Source organism: Podarcis filfolensis (assembly GCF_964270895.1).
Source record: "Podarcis filfolensis genome assembly, chromosome: 3".
NCBI classification, from domain to species: Eukaryota; Metazoa; Chordata; class Lepidosauria; order Squamata; family Lacertidae; genus Podarcis; species Podarcis filfolensis.
The window spans coordinates 6,660,357-6,680,292 of NC_139606.1; the positions used below are offsets into that span (position 1 = coordinate 6,660,357).

The 19,936-nt window shown below is 48.4% G+C and overlaps 1 protein-coding gene and 1 long non-coding RNA gene across 6 annotated transcripts in view; both read left to right on the forward strand.

The window, feature by feature from the left end:
* The window catches only part of MEIS1 (Meis homeobox 1), a 152,997-nt gene extending 152,500 nt beyond the window's left edge, over positions 1-497 (forward strand). For all 5 annotated transcript variants that reach the window (XM_083606616.1, XM_083606613.1, XM_083606614.1 and 2 more), the window contains one exon: positions 1-497. This exon is cut by the window's left edge and continues 1,063 nt beyond it. The gene's annotated coding sequence lies outside the window, so the exon portion shown is untranslated.
* A 2,763-nt stretch (positions 498-3,260) lies between these two features.
* Positions 3,261-19,936, forward strand: part of LOC310759529 — a 90,109-nt gene continuing 73,433 nt past the window's right edge. The window contains exon 1 of the long non-coding RNA XR_014546381.1: positions 3,261-3,376. This is a non-coding gene — a long non-coding RNA (uncharacterized lncRNA). The remainder of the gene's footprint in view (positions 3,377-19,936) is intronic.

Consider the following 19,936-nt stretch of genomic DNA (forward strand, 5'->3'; position numbering starts at 1 on the left):
TGCAGCAACAACCACCACCTACATCACTTCCTGTTTTATGCCGCTCAGAACATGAACTGAAGAGTTATTTTACTATGTTGACTTTATTTTTTGGGCAAAACATCAGTCATGTGCATTTTTCCATAGTCCCATCATGGAGCATATATGTATACATTGTAAATAAATTTTGTGCAAAAAGGACTGGAAAAATGAACTGTATTATTGCTTTTCTTTTTTCTTTTTGTAAAAGTAGCAGTTTGGTATGAGTTGGCATGCATACAGATTTACTAAGTGGGATAAGCTAATTATACTTTTGTTGTGGTTAAACAAATGCTTGTTGATAGCCTTTTTCTATCAAGAAACCAAGGAGCTAATTATTAATAATAATCATTGCACATTGAGTCTTAGAGTTTCTGATTGAAACCGTTTGGATTGTACAATAACTCAAAGCCCAGTTGTAGTAGTTTGAGTGCAGTAATGAAATCTGAATCTAAAATAAAAGCAAATTATTTTTGTCACGCTGGCTCAACTGCTTGAAAATTTTATTTTACTGCCCCAGCCCTCCAAAAATTAGCAATTTCATAGTAATATGTCAATTTCTCTCTTGAAATAATTAAATTTTAGTTCCCGACAACCTTATTAATACTTCCCCCCCATACTAAATTATTTTATATTGCCCTGTGCTAGTGAACTTTCTTATAACTTACCCTGTATATTTTCAGGGTGATAACTGAATTATCAAATTTTAAGATTTCAAGGCAAAAAGAAAAAGGGAAGAACTGACCGCATAAGGCTGGGTGGAATTTAAAATATTTCATCTTTTAAAATGACACACATGTGACATTTGAAGGGGTATAGCACAGTTGTTTTTGTTTTTTTTAAAAAAACACCTTCCTAAATCTGAATACGTGTGCATTAACTACTTGTAGTAAAAGGATGGTGGACTTTTAAAAAATCTAATGCTCATAAATAAAAACTGTGCTGTGATTGGCTGTAGACTGGGTCATTAACCAATTTTCCAGCACAGCTGTACTTTCTGCAAGACAGCCAACTGGTTAAATAGAACCAAACAGCATGTTTAGGTTAGAAATCCTTACAATTTTCTTCCAAATAAAATCACGACTGTTGTAAATGTTTCTTAAGGGCATGAAAAATATACAAATGTTTTAGGTTTGTCCTAGTCACTATTTTAAAAAATAACTTTTAAAAGATGATAGCACTAACTACTTAACACAAACAAAAGAGCTCAGTGGCGAGAGCCCTGGTGCCTGCCATTCAGATAGATGTCAGCCCATGAACCCACCCATAACAATCACGTTTTGATTTAAGAGGGACCAATTGTTTTGTGGCTTTAGTAGGCTATGTTTACCTACTGTTGAAGCATTCTGCTTCTCTCCTTTTTACTGGTGTGGGATTGGAGATATTATCAGTGCCACATTTCTCAAATAAAAGATGCCAGGCCTGAAGGGTGACTAGCAGCAGCCCCACTGTGGTCTGGAAGCCAAGCTCATAGTTTCCGCTGTTAATGGTAAGGGAATGCACTCTGCACATGCCCAACAGCACTGCACCTATCCCTGGCACTGAATTAAGCCTGGGATCAAGCCGTGCATCTTCTCCCCAAACTAATCTCCCTTCATGGCCAGAGCTTTGTTTTATTGTCCTAAACACTCTCATTTTATTTTGCCCTCTTCAGAAGGAAGTGCAGTTTTCAGCCGTGTGTTTTCATTGTCAGCTAACGACTCCCCCCACCCAATTAAATAGTAGCCTTTCCTCTTAAGTACTCTATTTTGTCCATCTGTTTGGGGTTATAATACCATAATACACAGCTTCACAGCTGATAGGATAGTGGTACCCCAGTACATAACCATCAAGCCACATGCATCAATGGCAGAAGAGGGGGTGGATTTCTGGAGAGTTGCCAGCCAATGACCTTTCTCATCTTCCCCTTGTCTGAGGAAGCTCCCCTTTCCAACTTTGTAAGGTCAGGACATTGTTGTTTTCTTCTTTCTGCAGCATGAGGCGATATTAACAATGCATGCATTGCCAAAACGTAAACTGTTAAGCTCTTTGCCAGTGTTAAATCCTTTCTTAAAACCAGTCTTAAAACCACTCCTTTTCAAGAGTGGGAAAATACCTGAATATACCACTTTTTTAAGAGAAGGGGGATTTTATTGCTTTCATCGACGTGATTTATTTTTGTGCATTTCACGTTATTAAAGGGGGGCATCTATATATATATTAAAAATACTGAGAGGGTTTGGGGTATGTTTGTGTGTACACACACCCCAAACCCTCTCTGTATTATATCCCAAGACAATCAGCTGCAATTATAACACATTAATGAATAATATGCCTTGAGAGTATGTTTTTTGTTTTGTTTTGTTATTGTTCATCGCATGATGTTAGACGGCTTTTACAGGCAAAGGAAAGAGAAAGTAAACGGGTTACAAATAGGGAATTATCCCTCGTTTAGCATTAAAATTCATTTAGATAAAATTGCCACAAACATTTAAATGGAGAGATTAGTTCCCCCTCACGCCTTATTGCACACTCTCAATGGCTCCGTTAAGAACATTTTACACGTTGGAAATTCCGCCTTCTCGGCCTGCTCGCTGTTTCCTAGCTACCCACATTCAAAGCAAAGGCAGCAGCAACAGAAAGAGAAGGAGGGAGGGAGAGAGTGTGTGTTGGGGGGCGGGAGGGGGAAAGTTTTTTTTATTCTTATTTGGCAACCAGATTGCAATCCATGCACTTGGATCTGCTTTAAGTAAAGGAGAAAATAAAGAAACAGGCGGTTTCCCTCCCTCTTAGAGCACCCAGTAACCCTCTATGGAGAGACAAGGCGCTGCTGCCGTAGCCGTTGATCCACTTTTAGTCTCTTCCCCCCTTTCAAAAACGAAGCTGGGAATTAAGTTTTCCGAGAGCTAGCACAAAGAAAGCGAGATTAATTTATGTCTGTATTGGAAAATGCGCGTGTGTTTTGTGGGAGTGGAGCGATGCGCGCGGCGGGGTTGTGTGTGTGTGTGTGTGTGTGCGCGCAGCGAACAAAGATGTCCTGGTTTCTGGCGCGTCTGCTGCTCTGTTCCGCAGATTCCCAGCGCGCGCGCGGAGCGGTGCGAAAAGGGAAGCTCTCCAAGCGCGCGCGCTTAAACGTCTCCCGTTTTGCAGCGCTGTGAGCGGAGTGCGGTTGTCTGTATTTAAAAATCTCTGGAGGGATTAGTTTGAAAACAGATCAGTTCTCCTCCTCCTCCCTCTCTTCTCTCCCCCCCCCCGTTCCTCCTCCTTTCTCTCTCTCTCGCTCTTTCCCCCTCTCTCTGCCACCCGCTGCAGAGCCCAAGGAGAAGGAATGTCAGCTTCGACTGCCATCTTTTGGGGATATGGAAAAACGACCCGATAGGTAGGAGCCCGCCCTCTTCCTCCTCCTCCTCCTCCTCCTCGCTTTCCTTCCCTCCCGTCCTCGTGCTTCTTCTTCCCCAGCCCCCCGAGTCCAAATCTGGGCTCCCACTTGTGCTTGCTGGGGAAAATACTTGGAGCGCAGATGGGAACTAGCTCTGCGCCTTGGCCATTCTGCATGGAAGCATTTGCAGAGAGAGGGGCTGGGCTGGAGGGGGAGACCCCGGATCCCGCCGCCTTTTTCTCCCCCAAGTTCCGCGCAAAAGTTTTCCGCCGTCCCCACCGGTCTTGCTTTTTTGTCAGCTCTTTCTCCCCCCCCCCTCTCCCCGCCCCTGCAAAGATTGTCCGACGCTGCCGCATGCGCGCTGAGGCTTCCTCGTTGCCTGTTTTGTGCGCGGCGAGGGTACCGTATTGCACCGAGTCGAGTGTCACTTGAGAAATTGCGAGGAATCCCGCTTGGTCGGCGGGGTGCGGGCAGCTGGTAGTGGAGAACTTTTACCGTCGTGTTTGGACATGATCCCTCCTCCTCCTCTCCTCCCCCGCCCTTAAACCCCCAACCAAGGTTCTCCGTAGAGTTATTGCGCGGATAATACAATTGTTCCAAGATTAGGGTCGCTGCGATTAAAACAATACTTTAGTTTTATTTTTGTTTTGATTTAATACACCTTGTCCTTCTTTTTATCAGTGCCGCCGCCGGATCCACCCCAAGTCTGCTGCTGTCCTTGTCACTTTTCCTGGGCGGGGGGGAGGGGGCGTGCGTGTGTGTTTGGAGAAGCTGAATCATGGAGATCTTGTTGTCTGCATTTGAACTCCCGGCTTCTCCCAGGAGCCTGCAGAGCGGAGTCCGGTGGGGTGGGCGAGGGTGGGGCGAAAGGCCCCCGCTAGAGGCAGCACCCCCGAGCGGGGCGGGAGGGACCACTAGCCCAGCCGGGCAAAGGGCTTCGCCTCTTTCTGCGTTTGTCAACCGCAGAATCGGAAGCGTCTCCGTCCTCCTCCCAAGTTAACAAATGGCCCCTCCGGTCCCCCTTTGGCTGTTGTGAACAGAGAGACCTCCTTTTCTCCCCAGCGCGACCCCGCTCCTCCCCTGCCATGAAGTGGCGTTGGATAGTATAGGGCAGGTTTATTCCAAAAAGCAAAAAAACGGAAAGGCAAAGCAGTTGGATCGATACAACACGGATTTGGGAGAGGGGATTTTTGTTGTTGTTGCTTTTCGTTTCCTGGGGCGGGGGGAAGAGGATGCTGGTGTTTGTGTGTTGCTGGACGGAGGTCTCCCCCCTTTTCTCCGCCCCCTCCTTTTTAAAGTCCTGCAAAACTTTTCCTCGCCCAGCTTTGTTTGCAGACAAGCTCGACCCGCGAAGGGAAAAACAGGAGGAGCAGGCGAGAAAAGGGCGATTTGCTCCGCTTCTTTCTGGTCGTGGGGGCGGGGGTGGGATTTCGTCCCGGAACACGTGTCAGCTGGCAAAAGAAGCACCACGTGTGAGTCTTCCCTCGCCGCCTAAAATCCGGCATCACAAGCCGGGATTAGCTGTTATCCCCTCACCCACTCAACTTTCCAGCCTCCTCAGACTCGGAAGATAACCGCTTTGTTTCTTTTCTTGCTCAAGCCAGCCTGCTCTCGATTGTCTCCTTCGGCCTCTCCTGCCCACCTCTCAGTGCAGCCCTGGCGGCCAGGCCCTGCCAGCCTCTCTCTCCTCCGACCAAAGCCCTTTTCTGCGGGTTCATCTGCGCTGAAGGAAAGGGTGGGACCAGCATCATCCAGCCCAGAAGAGGGGACCTGGGGACATTTCTGTGCTTGGAGTGGGAGTCTCTCTCCCCCGCCCCCCACGTCTCCTCTCTCTTTCTCCAGTGTCAAAAATCACAGTCGGATCCTCCAAAGTGTGTGCGAGAGTGTAAAGAAGAGAGCCATCTCCTTACCTTCTCACCCCCTCCTTCCTGCAAGGCGTGCAGCCTGTGTGTGTGTGTGTGTAACCAACAAAGGTTATTCTTCCTCAAGCTCTAAACCTCCCTCACGTGAGATCGGGGGGATAATATCAGTTCCATATATCCTCTCCTACTTTATCGAAATCCATCCAACGTGTGTGTGTGTTGGAAGGAATCCCCGTGTAAGGGGGTGCGTGTGGAGCCTTTCCAGCAGAGCGAAACGCACCCGAAAGTCCGAGAAGTCCCTAAAGGGACCCGGAATAGCAAAGCTCAGCCAGTGGTTTCTCCTCGCCGCTCAGGGTCACAAACCTCCCAAGGCGAGCGACTTGCCTTTCGCCGGCCGCTGTCTCCAAGGTGCTTCGCAAACGGTGGCGGACGCTCGAGTTAAAAGTGGCACCTTAAAAAGTCGTGGGGGTTGTGTGTTTGGGAAGATGGGAAGATGTGTGGCGGGTTCCCCCCCCCCCCCATTTTTTGTTAAATAAAAAAAAGGTAAACTATGCCTTAAAAGTGAATCTGTCGCTCCTCCTGTGTGCAAAGACTGGCGCGGGAGCGGTCATTCCAAGCAAGGCTTGCTCCACAACTTGTGAATGAATTTTGGAATTGTGGCTAGCAGTGAAAAGCAATTTTAGGCTGACAAAGACACCATCTTCCACGCACGTACACGAGCGTTCAGACTCATCGACCCTTAAGGGGCAGGTTTTCAAGGGAACCTTTCCAGTTAGAATTTCGCTACTGAATGATTGTGCTGAAGAAGGCTGCAACTCACCTAGGAGTAAGAGCCCCTGAGCGCAAAAGGATTTACTCCCGAGTCGACCTATCGCATTGCACTGCCAATCGGTTTTCATGCGAAGCGCACCCACCACAACTAGTCAACAATATAAGCAGTTATTCCAGAGAGACCGAGAAATTTAGAAAGTTTTTCGCAGGCTGTTGTTCCTCTGGGTTGCCTTACGCGTTGATCCTAAACCCATGACTTGTAAGAATGTCCACCCGGGGATCCTAGCGAAAATCTCCAAGTGTGTTTGATATCCCCCGCCCCAAGGAATAGGTTTGTGGATGTGAAGAGTGTGCACTTGATCTTGTATTCTAAAGCTACCGTTCCGTTAGTCTTTGTGTGTCTATCCTCTTTGTGTGACTTTGCTGTGTTTACTGGAGGTGTAAAAAGGACTCCCCGGCTCAAGGTTTGGAATCGCAAAAGGGCCGCCCTTACTAGACCGTTAGAAGACGCAAAGTACACTAAGACCTTCTGTAAAAAGTGTGTGTGTGTGTCTGTCTTATAAGGGGCGGAGATTGACCCCCGTCCCCACTTTGCCGAATCGGGCCATTTGTCCTAGAATCGTGATAACGCAAGATCTGCTTTTGTTCAGGTTCTCGCTGGAAGGTAGTTAATAAACTCCTAAGCAGTCTCAGCAGCTTTGTATTTTATGTAGTGGACAGAGGAAATCTTCCAGGGCTTTAATGTGTGAAATAACTAAATGCCTGTGTGGCAGCTGTTTCTAAAGCCAAAACTAACTCTTTGGATCCACTGGGGGTGGGGGGGTCTGGAGCGGGAGAAGGAGAGTGAAAGGCAAAAGAAAGGACTGCTCTTTTTTGTTTTCTTTTTTCCTTTGGTGCCATTTTGGATGTCATCTGTTTCCTTGGTGACTGTGTTCAGGCCCCCAAAGCCCCTGGGCTCCCGGACTGTTAGAAAAAAAAGCCTGCTATTTCTGCAGCGTCATTTATCACTGTCACCGCATAATGATTCCCCTTGCAGCTTCTTATTGATGTTTGTAATTGCATTATCTCATAAAGGGGAGGGGTGAGATGGGGGGGGAGTGAGATGATCAATGAAACCGAGCTGTGCATTGTGGGGTCAGGAGATACGCGCGCGCGCACACAACACACACAGAGGGAGAACTTTAGCGCTTGCACAGGCGATCTGGCGCGCGCTACCTGATTCTGCAGGGACCTCACCGCCACGATTTCCTTCTCCTTTCTTGTTAAGAGGTTTGCGTAACCTTTTGGTGAAATGCAAAATCAAGGACCTGCCTTGCTGCGTTTCAACGAGACAAGGAGCAAGTCCTTGATGGGGGGAAAAGGGCGGGAGGCTCGTGATGCGCGCTGCCCAAAGTGGGCGCAGGAAAAGTTGAGAATTAAGTACCCGCGATTCCTCCCCGCAACTACCCTCTCCTTTGATGAATGGAGCTCTACAGGGAAATTGACAAAGGCTATATCTGGAAGCACTTAGCAGCCCGCAGCACTTTAAAGCCTCCCTTTAAAGCCCCGCTTTCCTCCCACCCGCACCCTCCGTGTCCTTAATGCGCGTTGCAGATTTAGCGCGATCGCCTCCAGATTCTCCCTTAGGATCGCGTCGCCTTAGGTTGCTGGCAGCCAACGGGTTGGTTACCTGACCAGTCAAGAAAATGAAATTAGTCCACACCTTGTCCCTGACTCGGGAACAGGGTGGCACCGTGGCGTGGCGTGGAGCTGACACGAGCCACGGGGCAAATCGAGGCAGCGTGTTGCACAGGAGAGGAGGGGAGAAGAGGCAAAGGGCGGCGTGTGTCTCTCTCTGTGTGTGTCTTGTACTCAGATTCGAGTAAGTTCGCCTATTAGGTGGTATGTCCCACTGATTTCAACTGAAGCTAAAAATAAGAAAAGGAAAAACAAAAACCCCATGCTCAGGATTGCATCAGCCCCGCGTAAAGTGTGTAAAATGGTCATTGTGCGATTCTCCGACCCTCCTGCTGTACTGTTACCAAAATATCTAAATACTGCGAAGATTATTTGTTTAGCCACGGACTAGGGGGAAAATGTGGCATATTAATCCTCTGGATAAAATAACCGCTTGGATATTTCATCGAGAGGATTATGCCTTGTTCAAGGCAGCAATTTTCGAAATTCGTCATGTTCCCTTTAATATATTTCTATATATACATAATTTGGATAAGTGGGAATTGCTAACCAGACATCTCTCACCTCATCTTTCAAGGCGAAAATAAGAAGAAGGTGATGCTGCTGGAAATGCCAAATTTAGGCAAAGGATTTCCACTTTGCTCCTCCCTTGCTTACTCCACGTAAAAAAATAAATCTCCAAGTCCCGTCCCTGCAGGAGATGACCCAACAGCGCGAAGCAGGACTTTTAAAATAAACGCAATACGGAATAGAACCCACGATGTTAGACGGGTTTCGATACTCATCCTCGAGTACTGCATAACAATCGCTGCACACCTATTTTCTGAGCAGCAAATCCAGTTAACTTTTGCGGGATTTAGGTCCCGAGTAAATGTTGTGAAATCTGAGCGCAATTTCATGGCAGTGAATTCTGCGAAAAGGACTGCTTGTGACTGTATTTAAGATCGGGGTGTGAGGCATGAAAAAGCCCCTCTCTAGAATCCAACTTAGAGGGTATTTACAGTCTCCTGGGGGTGTATTTAGACTGTCTGTTCCCATTGAAAGTCAATTGAACTGCCACCACCCGAACTTAAACGCCCTTTAAATGAAAAAGGAGGAGCGCTGGATTGATGGGGCCAGACCAGGTAAATGTATCCGGAATCTGCATGTAAGACGACAGCACCACGAAAACACGCGGCGCGTGTGGGGTGGGGGCTAAAGGCACAGATCTGAGACCTTTCTGCACTGCGAAATTGCCAGCAGAAAACATTTCCTAGTTAATACTGTTGCTGTTTCATTTTGGAGCAGGGAGGTCCGAAAAAGTTCTGGAGGAGAAATTACTTGCTGGCAGGTTTCCCTCCTGCTTAGATAGATCACAGCTTTACAGTTGAGCGTTTCTCCTCGGTTTTAAAATGGCAATATCGGCTAATAAAACAATCTGGATGTTAAAGTCATTATTGTGAGGATCTCCTTCCTCTTGCATCTTTTAAAATATATTTCTTGTTCCGCCCCTCTCTCCACCCACTTTTGACCAGTGCTACAACGATGTAGGCAAATAAATATCTTGAATTTTGAAACGACAATTTTTATTTGGATCAAGATTTTAGGTTGGGAATGTTGAATACCATCTTGGAAGATTTATTCTCTCTTCTTCCCCATTAATGAAACAAACAAAACCTTTGAACGGTTTTTAAAGGAAAGAGGTTGAGTACTGGAGTTCATGGTTAAAAATCCTGATTATTTTTTTTAAAGTCTCGGTTCAGAAATTATTTATTTATAGAACGAACATAATTAAAGTTAAAATAAATAAATAAAGTGCAGCTGCAACACCAACAAAAAAGCCCTCCCTGATTTACGATTATTAAATCTTTGATTGCCATGTTAATGTTTCTTATTCTACCTTTCATTTGCATTTTAATCTATCGAATCTTTACAATATCCCTGCCTCCAGTGATTGATTACAGATCTGAAAGGGGTGGGGGGGAGACCAGCGCCGGCCTCCGAGCTCTCTGTGCCTTTTTCTAAACCCCCCCAATGTTTTTTTGCTGTCTAGGAAGCCTTCCCCAACAATGTTAAGGCAAACAGGACAAATTAATTATGCTCTTTTAAATGTCAAAGGTATAAATAATTCCCCGCCGCCGCCTCCCAAACGCTAAATTTTTCCGCCCCTCGTTCTGATTGTTAGGCTCCTGTTAGTTTGGAATGTGTAGTATGTGCGTGTTTGTTTGTGTGGTCTCCTCACCCTTATAAAATACAATTAAAGGCCCTTGTAAAATAGGGTTAAAAGAAACCGAGGCGATTGTCACTAAATGGCACTCTTTCGCGTGTTTTGTTTTGGTTCTGTTTTTCAAGGTGAGAAGTTCAGGAGCGGGCCGGCCGCGGCGTTTTTCTGCCTTGTTTTGGCTGCAAACCTCGCCAAGCCCGAGCCAAACTGGGAGGCTGGGGGGTGGGGGGAGCCGCTGACAGACCAGCAAACGAAGACAAAAGACAGGAGACCCCACCTCCCCTCGCCTTGTGTTTACTGACTTTCCCGGGTCTTCCTTTTTGCGCGGCCCGGAGGATCTCCAGAACCCGGAGCCGCTGCGGCTGCGGCGCCCCAATCCTTGCGGCGCCTTTTACCCTTGGAAGCAAAGTTGGGGAGCTGGGCGACCCCCCACCGACCCCGCTCGCTCCTTCCTACAAAAAGCGAACTGAAACCTTCTGTAGGCAACTGCCAACCCTTCATCCCTTAAGCTGTTCAACGAAGTGTTAATGGAGGGGAGAAAGAAGGGTTTTAAAAAATATAAATATACGGTATATATTTGTATTGGGGACAGGACGAACTCCGCACTGTTGAAACCACGGGGCAAGATCGGGGGTGGAAGGAGTTCGCTGTAGCAGAGCTGGCAGATTTCTTTTAGGGAAGGAAGTGGGGGTACGGGGAGGTGGGGAGACTCGCCCTGCTGCTCCCCGACTCCTCGCACCGTCTTATCTACCACCCTGACAGGCGAACGTTGCTACCCGTTCCCACGACTCGTGTCCTCGGGTCAGCAAAGAGGCGGGCAGCACGCGCTAAGCGTACCGCTCGTCGGGGAAACATCTCAGGCAAGCAAACGGGATGGAAGGGCTCTTGAAGCAGAGGGTGGGCGGCGGTATATTGCTGCGAAAGGCGGCCGTGGCTTGCTCTTGCAATGGAGCTGTCCTTGGGGGGTTAGGATTGCGCGCGCGCGCCAGGGAGAGCCAACCTGGCGCCCTCCAGGTGCTGCTAAACTACATCTCTCTGCTTATTGGCTAAGATGGTGGGGGCTGTTGGGGAGGGGGCGTCCGGGGTGCCCGTACGTGGTGCGCGCCCTGGCTTCAAGAACTGCGCCGCACCCGATGTGCTTGGCACGTCCATCGGCCCAGTCCCGACGGCTCCCTTCCAAGTCGGGATAAAACGGTGTGGTTAGAACCAGGGGGGCCAGCCGGCCTGCAGCCACTGAATATCCCCCCCCCCCTTTCTTCTTCCCCCAAAGGCGATTTCGATACGAGCCAGTGTCCTCCTGCAGGTTGTCAGTGGCGTTGATGAGCCGAAAGCAGGAGTACTAAGGCGGCTGCCTCGCCGCAGCAAACCGCGGAGACAGAGCAGCGCGCGGACAAGAATGGGAAAGCTCGGTGGCATGAAAATGGGGGCCAGGGATACAGATCCGAGGCACGAGCGGAGAGAGGAGGGCGGGGGACAGTATTAAAAGGAGCCATCGAAGGTGAAGATGAACCGGGAGGCTGGGCTGGGCTTAAGAAAGATTCTATAAGAAGTCCGAGCGAGACGTCCCATCCGCCGCAGTTTTCTGGCGGCTGGAAGGAACCGCGCGAGATTTATTTATTGCCGGGGGTGTCTAGGGAAGGTAACGACGAAGAGCTGGTCTCTTCGTCTGCTGAGGGGAGCGCACGCGGGCGCGCAAGGAGAGCGAAAAGTGAAAGTGGCCTCCCCCGCGGCGGAGCAGGAGGGAGAGCGCGCTGCAACGCTGCTACATCGCCAAGGTGACGCGCGCCTCAAGGGGGACCTTTCTCTTCCCTTCTCTGGTTAGAGAGGGAGAAAATAGAGATGTTGCCTTGAGCAGCAGCCGCCACTGTCTTGAGAGGTGGAGGGAGGGGGGGGCGGTGTTTGGGGAGGAAGAAACCTCTTCCCTCCGGCTCGCCCAAGCAGACGGGGCGTCCCCACGGCACGGGAAAGATTTTCGGGACCGCGCCGGGACTTGCAGGCTGGCTGATGCGCAAAATAGCCGGTCAAAGCCCCGAGAGCCCGGCGGGGCGGGGGAATCCCCTGGCCAGGAAGTGGGGGTGGAGGGGGGTGGAGTACAGCCAAAGAGGGCATGCGGCGGCGTGTTGTTCGACAGCGATTGTGGGGCCGGTTCCCCCCCTTAAAAATCAAAAAAATATATTTTTTAGCCTTGTGCGGTGCCAGGCCTGGGGGGTGGGGACTGCCCCAGTATCAGCCCTGTTGCCCACCCCGGGGGTCTTTGCCGACCTCCGCTTTGAATTCCGGGGAACCGACCCCCCAGTCCTGCTCAAGCGCCGTCCAGGGTTAAGCATGTGCGCAAGCCGCGCCCATGGGCCGCGGCGGATTCTATAGCCCAAATGTATTTTGGGATCCTAAACCATACTGGCCTCGGTGGTTTCTTAGGGCGCTGGAGACTTTCCCCAGGTCAGTGGTGCGCCAAACTCCAGGCCAACACTGCGCCCAAAGGGGGCTTTTGAAAGTCTCCTCTGGCCAAGTCGGCTCGCCTCTGAGGAGCCGGAAAGAAGGTGGCGCTCGCTTCAGCTTCGGAGCCACACCCGAATTCCTCCTCGGAGCTGAGCGGCTCCCAGCCTGGAGTAGAGGCAGGCACGACCTTGGCGCGGGGTTGCCGAGGTCAGAACCGGCGAGGCGGCCTCAGGGGTCCGCGCTTCTCCACCTGATGTGATCTGATCCGAGAATGGGCGCTGTGTTCGCCTGGAACGAGGCCGCGTCCCGCCCCGTCTCTGCCAGGGGATGCGCTGTCCAAAGATACTCAGCGCATCCGCCGCGCCCTGCACCCATCCTTCCCGCACCCCAGGCCGCTTTCCTCGGTTCAGAGCTATCTTATTTCAGCTCACAATCACTGCTGACATTCGGGCTTCCCTTTGATCGAGGAAGGCTCAGGAAAGGCACCTGAGACTGAACTGCCATAGTCCTGAGGCCAGATCACAGAAGATGGGCGTTTGTAGGAGATGCGGAGGTTGCAAACCGAGAGGCTGAGCTTCCTGCAGACCTGCGCGCGCCCTCGCGCTTTTCATTTATTTGGTTTTCCCAGGAAAGGGAGGGGGGCTATGCTTTCCATGCCATGGAGTTCTAACTGCTTTGTGTGGAGCCGGAACAGATTTGTTCCCGGAATTTCCACAAACGATACCTAGCTCATCAAAAATCTATTCCAAATCCTGAGCACCCAACATTTGCCATAACTAGGTTCGTGGGTGCGCCTGACCCAATTCATTTTTCCAACACACACACACGTCTATTCACAGTGCATATAAAGAAAACAATTATTGGCATTCTGCTGCCCTCAGCTTGACAAGTTGTCTGTCTCACTTCAAAGGACGGTTACCTAATTGTTTCCAGAGGTTAAAAGTAATTAAGCTACATTAGAGAAACCTAAGTAACACTGAGAAGGAGCTCCCCCTCCCTTTCACACTGGGACCTCTTTCTTGGACATAGGCGGCTCTGTCTTTCTTCGTGTCCTTTTGAAAACGCGAAACTGCTGGAATCTGCCAGTTCCACAACACAGTTGAAGGTCACTTGGCTATAGCTGCAGATTTAATTTAAAACCGGGTTATGGTGTCCGATGCCTTGGTTGGAAAAAGCCACGGTAATTGTGCATAGTTAATGCTGAGAGGACACATATCAGTCATCAAATATTAAACTATTTGTACACATGTGTCATGGAAACTTCGAAAAGAGTCTTCTCCCTGCCCAATAATTCTCCAAGGCTATGAGGGTGTAAAACTGCACAGCCCTCAGCAACGGAGAAGTGCATTTGATTACTGTACTTCCAATAATTTGGAATATGCTTAGAATGAACAATTGAGAATTTCCATCTTTTCTGCATGTGTGTGTTTATATAGAAGCCATCATTTCGCCAGTAATATTTGCTTTCTTGAAGTTCTGATTGCGAAAATAGCATACATAGCAGTAACGGTAGTATTCATGTGCGTAGCCAGGATTTTTGTTGGGGGGGAGGAAGGACTTCGGGGGGGGCAGGACTTTTGTTTGGGGGGCAGAACCGACGTGATTGGTCAGTTAGTTAGGTGTTTCTATTGTTTTACGTGATGGGCCCCTTGGCTACACCCGTGGTAGTATTGTTAGCAATTACAAAGCAATACACAAATTACATTACCTGCTTGCCGTGTTCAGAGATGTTTCTCCACTTCTGATAACTTTGGCAAAAGAGAGACAGCCATGCTATATTTTTGTGCTATATTGATAAGCAGTTGGAAATGTTGAAAGAAAATTGTTGATAAAAATGGCCAAATGTCCCAATTAAAATTCTCGTGACTGACTCCCATTTAAAACAAAACAATAAGAGCAATGTTTTACAGCATAATCTTAATGTCTGTCTACTGTGAAGCAAATCCCAATAAATTTAATTATAATGTGGTAAATGTGCTAAGATTCTCCTAAGCATGCTTGCTTAGAAGTAAGCTCCATTGAAATAAGTAGGAATTATTGTCAAGTTTACAGGCTTAGGGTTAGTAAGTATGTGTAAACGAGGAGTGTTTGAAAATAAGGGGGAAAGCACTTTCAGATAAGATAAAAAAATACTATTATCTGAAACTACTTTCCCCCTTATTTTCAAAAAAATGGACTCAAAGCAACATACAATTCTATGCTAGGAGATCATCTGCATTTTTGGAAATGAGTAAAAACAAAATTTAGGGCACAAACCCCACTATGAACTCAGCCTTTAAAGAGAGGCAATCAAGAGAAATGGTCACAAAATGTTTGTTTGTGTGTGTGTGTGTGTGTGTGTGTGTGTGTGTGTGTGGTGGAAATAGGGTTTAGTGTAACTGGTGTTCATTGTTTTTGGTTTTTAAAAAAGTCTTGTGAATGCTCTAACACCTCAACATTTTAAAAATCCAGTCCAATCTCTCGCTCCCTCCCTCCCTCCTCTCTCGTGAACCCCATCAAAAGAAATATGATCCAAGTCAAGACATTTTGCTGCCTGAGGCGGACTGCCTAAATAGTGCCCTCAAGGGTGGTAAAATATGACAATAAATTAATACTTGATCGCCTGTTGCCCTTTAGTGATGCATCCCAAAATCTGTCTCTGAGGCAGACCTCCTTACTTCCCAGATTATTCCTCATTCTCTCCATCCTTTGCAGACCCATCTCCTGTGTTTGCTTTCATCCAGGAGTAGCCAACATGGTGCCCTTCAGATGTTGTTGGACTCAATTCCTAGCAGCGGAAACTCTTTCCTAGGTTCAAGGGTTCAAGGAGGCACAAAGGGGAGCTTCCAGTCACCCTTGTTTCAATGCAGCAATGACCGGGGTCATTGTTCTAGATGCACATTCAGAGCACATTTCCATTTGCAGTGACTGATCAATTTCTGCAGGAACTGGGGACAAATTGGAGGTGGGCAGCTAGAAAAGGGTGGTTCAAGTGACACAACTCCTTCTGCAAGTTCAGTGTGTTGGAATGTAACCAGTGGTGGACTTAAGTTAAAGGACCCCTGACCGTTAAGTCCAGTCACGGATGACTCTGGGGTTGCGGCGCTCATCTCGCTTTACTGGCCAAGGGAGCCAGCGTACAGCTTCTGGGTCATGTGGCCAGCATGACTAAGCCGCTTCTGGCGAACCAGAGCAGTGCATGGAAACACCGTTTACCTTCCCACCGGAGCGGTACCTATTTATCTACTTGCACTTTGATGTGCTTTCGAACTGCTAGGTGGGCAAGAGCTGGGACCGAGCAATGGGAGCTCACTCCGTCACGGGGATTCAAACTGCTGATCTTCTGATCGGCAAGCCCTAGGCTCAGTGGTTTAGACCGCAGCGCCACCCATGAACTTGGGGCTCTCAAATTTCAGCAGTGCCCTGTGCGATGCTAAAATTTGCCGCCCCCAACTCTCTTGCTCCGTTCTTCAGCATTGTTGTGGCACCCCCTGCAGTGTGGCACCCTGGGCACCCATGTACCAGTCGCGCTACCCTAAAACCACCCCTGCTGGAACTCAGCTTGCACTGGAGGCTGATGTGTTTGCATGGGAAAGAGCAAGTACAGAGAGGAACCTCATGTTTCCTAGACTGTCCTTCCTGACTTAACCTGTGATGTAAGAGCAAGCACCACTTTCTCCACCTTTGTTAGATAAGGAAGATCCCTAGCTCCAGCAAGCATGTCTTTCCTGTAATAAATTCAGCTTTCTTGTTTCTCTAAAGTCAGAGTTGCAATGCGATTATATCCAGGGTAAAGTGTGCTCTTCCAACACGGATTCAGTGTCAAGTTCAACTTCTGCTGAGCATTTTAACTCCACATGTCAACACAGGGCGAGTGCAGCTTGGCCTCTTCTTCTAGTGCCCACGATGCCTCTGATTTATGCACTTCCCTGTGTGGTCTGAGTTAGGGTCAACACCCATTTCTACGTTGTGGGTCCTGCAAGACTTTTGCGTTTAGGTTTCTCTGTCTCTTTAGGTGCAAAGGAATACACACAGCAGGCATAGAAGCTGTGATTGCTGCCTGCCAATGTTCTGGCCAGGATCTTGTTTCCTGCAAATCTTTACAGACCTTGCTGCCTGGTCGAAGGACTTTGCACTGCACTGGTTCCTCTCTAAACTACAGCAGGGCCTTCTGCTGCTTAAGAAAACAAAACAAAACAAAAAACCAAAGACAAAAACTTGTGCTGTAACCTATGGCTTTGCTTTATATGTAATAGGAACCAGTTGCTTCCTTCCCCTCCTTAAACAGAAACCATTCTATTCCTGCTATTGTTGCACTGCAAAACTCAACTCTGTTAGTAAGTCCTCTGCCAGCCGCATCTCAGCTGAGGGGAGATGACAGGATACAGGAAAACCCCACCAATAGCTGGTGAGTTAGGCTATCTTTTTAACAACATGTCTGAACAGGGCTCTCCTTTGGTCGCTGAAGTTGTGTTGAAAAGGCTGGTGTTCAAGTGAGTCAGCCAAATTAGTGCTCCAAACCGCAGCGTGAAGGCTGTTTGGAGAGTGAATCATGGCTAAGCTGTGTGCACTTGAATTAATGATGCTAACATTGTGCATGTGGCTCTCTCTCTAGAGAGAGAGTTTTGGCAATGGTGGTGCAGGGAAAGAGAGGGGGGGGGGCAAAATACTTATGACCCCAACAGATTTTTGAATGCCTTTGTGATAGCGCAACTGCATTGGAACCATGAGCTTATGAATCAGGAGTGTTGGTGAAAGTCTTGCAAAACTGCCTTTCTCTGGCTTAAGCAAAACCATGCGGCACCCAATGCAACTGTACTTGCTGCTTCGTGTGATTTTGGGGTGAGAGGTTGAAGATTTGGCACTGGCGAGAGCCAGTGTGGTGTAGCGGTTAAGAGTGGTAGTCTCATAATCTGGGGAACCGGGTTTGCATCTCCGCTCCTCCACACGCAGCTGCTGGGTGACCTTGGGCCAGTCACACTTCTCTGAAGTCTCTCAGCCCCACTCACCTCACAGAGTGTTTGTTGTGGAGGAGGAAGGGAAAGGAGAATGTTAGCCGCTTTGAGACTCCTGAAGGGGAGTGAAAGGCAGGATATCAAATCCAAACACCACTTCTTCTAATTTGCGAGATGGAAGTTTGGTATTATTTAATAATAATGCAAATTCTGCCATGGGTTTCCATGGTGCTGGGATTTTATTACAGAGTTTTTAGACTGTTTGATTATATCAGCACAGAAGAACACTGTGGTAGAGACTGCGATTCCCTACCATCACACACACAATGGCATTCATTTAAGTTGTTTCAGGTGTTCCAAAATATATGAGTAAATGAGGCAGAAATTGCTCCTGTCTATGTATCTCTCCAGCTTCTACACCTGCTCCTTCCTTCCTTCCTTCCTTCCTTCCTTTTGACATGTTGTAGGGTTATGTAGGGATAACTCACTATCCCAGGGATACAAGGGCAGCGTTTAGTCCAGGCATCCCCAAACTTGGCCCTCCAGCTGTTTTGGGACTACAATTCCCATCATCCCTGACCACTGGTCTTGCTAGCTAGGGATGATGGGAGTTGTAGTCCCAAAACAGTTGGAGGGCCAAGTCTGGGGTTTAGTCCTTTCAATAATCTGTAAGGGGAATCATGCCTTGTTAGAGTTTTGTCACACTCACAGAGCAAAGCAGAGAGCAAATTCATGCTACACAAATGTGCAAGGCTGTTAGCTGATTGATTTGTTCTCTGCTTTTGCACCTACCGTTCCAAAGTGGCTGCAACCAAATCAGTGATGGCTGGTGTGCATTGGGACTAGTGGAGTGGAGGGCCAGGAGCCCAGTCGTAGGGGGAGCTGGAGGCAACGACAGGGAGACAGGGAGAGTCACCCCTCCCCATAGGTTGTATGGAAAGAAGGCCGGAAGGTGGGGACTGGCTGAGGTTGGTGGATCCATTTGCCCTGATGCACTAGCCTCCACTGAACCAAGCAACCACTGTCAAATTGAAATCCCATGCTGGATTGAAAATATGTATTTCTGCCTACAAGAATCCCTTGCAAGGCAAGCAACAGATCCATCCCTTTTCCTTGCTCCTCACTATGCCTGAAGGCGCATCAGGTGTCATCACTCCCCCACCCAACAGCCCACAGACAGACATTCCTGCCCACAGGCATGCAAGACAAGATGGGCAGCTTTTCCAAGAGAGGGGAAATAGAGAAACTGGAAGGGGAAATGCTTGGGGAGCAACAGCAACGAAATGGAAGGGGTAAGCAGAGCAGGAATTCAGCTGCAAACAAATGAATTAAAAGATACGATTTAAGGTGCTTTTTAAAAAGCAAATGCAAATGCCAAAGAGAAACACAGTGATACATAAGCATGAGTAACTGTGTTTGATCATGTTCATTCTCTGTAGCTTTGTTAGGGAAGATCTACACCATATATTTAAAGCACATGATTCAAAGAATCATGGTTTCTCACTGTAAGCTCTGCAATTTCCAAAACACAGGTCCAAGGGTCCTTGGGGGGAAGTCATGTGCTTTCAGTGTATATGTATGCCCCCTATTGCCCTGCTCTCAAATCACATCTATACCATGTATTTAAGGCATGCAGCTCCCCAAAGAATACTAGGAACTGTAGTTTGTTAAGGGTGCTGGGAATTATAAATCTTTGAGGAGTAAACTAGAAATCCTAGGATTCTTTGAGGGAAGCAGGGCTGTGCCTGCCCACGAGGCAGAGGCAAGCAGCCACCTTGGGTAGCAGAATCCCCCGGGCATACCATCGTGGGTGTCAAGCTCACCCCTGTTGCTGCTGCCAGGATTGCGCAGCTGCAGCGACAGCTTCTGGTGAGATCTTGTGAGATCTCACAAAACCATTGCAAGATCTTATGGAACTCATATGGGACGCAGGTGGCGCTGTGGTCTAAACCACAAAGCCTAGGGCCTGCCCATCAAAAGGTTGGCGGTTTGAATCCCCGGGATGAGGTGAGCTCCCATTGTTTGATCCCTGCTCCTGCCAACCTAGCAGTTCAAAAGCACATCAAAGTGAAGTAGATAAATAGGTACCACTCTGGCGGGAAGGTAAACGGCGTTTCCGTGCGCTGCTCTGGTTCGCCAGAAGCGGCTTAGTCATGCTGGCCACATGACCTGTCAGCAGACAAACGCCGGCTCCCTTGGCCAGTAAAGCAAGATGAGCGCCGCAACCCCAGAGTCGTCCGTGATGGGACTTAATGGTCAGGGGTCCCTTTACCTTTTTATGGAACTCTCACTTGATCTCACTAGAAGCTGCTGCAGCCACACGACCCCAGTAAATGAGGCTTTGGCAGTGGGTTGCCGGGGAAAGTGTCACCGTCACGTTTCACCCCAGGTGGTAAAATGGGATGGGCCATCCCTGGGGTGTGGAATTTTTTTTTTAGCCAAGGACTCTCTTTTCCCTCTCCTTAAGTTGCCTCCCCATCCTTCCCTTTGGTTCCTTTCTTTGTTTATTTTACTCTGTTAGTTTATGCTGCTCTGTACAGCACCATTCAGGCGGAATGAATAACCACCACCACCAATACCTATGATTGCCAGGTCAAGAAAGAACGTGTGTATCTGCTCACACCCTGCTTGTAGACAAGGTATTTGAAGGACAATTTGAATCATGTCAAACAGG